Genomic DNA, 1,737 nt, shown 5'->3' with positions numbered 1-1,737 from the left:
GATGTGACACCACCGAGTCTCTCAGGACTCGGAAATCGCGACTTTACGTCACGCGAGCGGTAGCGGGTGAGCGGTTGGATTCGGAGTAGAGGTGAGGAGAGAGACGAGTAAGTGATTCACTCGGATTCCATAATTTCTTAACAAATAACAATTTTAATAAAACTAAAGAAAATACAAATATCTGTCATAGCCTCCTACTTATAGTGGCCGTTCGAGAGAGAGAGTTTACAAACGAATCGCGGGTTGATAAATACCTTTCTGTTGGGTCTAAGATCGGTGGTCAGATGACACTGTTGAAGCCGATGGAATATTCGTAGAATGGTTCCGGATTTCGTCCGTTTCCAGGAGTCACGGAAGTCGGGATGATATCCTTAAGGTGGCACGGTAGTAATCCGGGAGGACGACTTTAGTGGACGGACATTTTAAGACGACTGACCTCGGGTGTTTTTTCCATTTTTCTCTTGTTATTCCTCTTGGGTTTTTCCATCAGGTCAGGTAGTTGTTGTTAAGGGCTGGCGTCCAATATGGGCATTTTATCGAAAGTTCCGGGTGACACATCGCTGACTAGCTGGATCCTCTTCAACAAGGAACCAACTCCGTGGGAAATAATTTTTATTGCTTTGAGCCTAACTCGGTAAAACGCTCGAATTTAACCGATTAAATTTTCCAATAATTAAAATTTAAAATAACACTTTATTAAGGGTCTGTTCGTCCCTCACATCAATGATTATACCTTTTCAATTCAATTTTGATTAGCCAATCGGAGACTTTTCAGCGATACTTGGAGGAAGATGAGGTAATTTCGAATATCTACGGGAGATTAGGAAAAAGCAATGAAACTACATAATTATAACATCAAATTTTATTGCAAATTAAAGTTTGTTGAATTATCTACATCAGTGTTTTTCAACCTGTGTTTGTAGGTCCTACACTACAATAAAAATCACTAGAATTTCAGTGAGAAGGCTGTGCCTGTTTATTTTACAGTACAATTGGTTTTTTGATAGATATTTAAAGAAAGAAAATTAAATACAGTACGTAGTTTTTAAAATCACTGATATAGTTTAAATATGGCTCCGGGGGGTCGGCAGAATCTTTTTAACTTGTAAAGGTGTCGCGTATTCAAGAAGGTTGAAAAACACTGATCTACATTATACATACTTTTCGAACAAAATACACAATACGATGTTACATAAACCTAAGAAATTTTATTGATTTATCTAATAAACACAATCCACATCAAACTACATAAAATGTTTTAATTTAAATGCGACAATAATCAGATTTTATGGACAAAGCGATAGTCAAAAATAATCGAATTTTAACTTTAAAGATTGCGATAATTTGAAAAGTTACAGTCAAAAACGAAAAATTCATATGCCATTAAATTCGTGAGACGATTCTGCACTAGAATAATTTAAAAAATTTTAGATATATATACAGTAGAGCGTCGTTTATCCGAAAGCTGGTTATCCGAAACGTCCGTTATCCGAAAGCATTCCAGTCGGCAAATTTAAATTTTCGCTAGTGCTGTGGCGCTGCAATCTTCGGCTATTTCTCGGGCTACTCAAATATTTTACGTTTTTGATACTAAATTAACATCTGAAGTATAATTTTTTATTGTTTTTATATTTTTCAATAAATTTATTTTGTTTGTACAAAATAAAAAAATAATTTTTAACGATACAATAGTCTTCGTTAGGCTTAACATCGACGAAAATTCAACGCGAAGCGACA

The sequence above is a fragment of the Centruroides sculpturatus genome, unplaced genomic scaffold (genome assembly GCF_000671375.1).
Source record: "Centruroides sculpturatus isolate CEXI.00-Female unplaced genomic scaffold, Cexi_2.0 scaffold2540, whole genome shotgun sequence".
Lineage (NCBI taxonomy): Eukaryota > Metazoa > Arthropoda > Arachnida > Scorpiones > Buthidae > Centruroides > Centruroides sculpturatus.
This window is presented reverse-complemented; position numbering follows the sequence as displayed.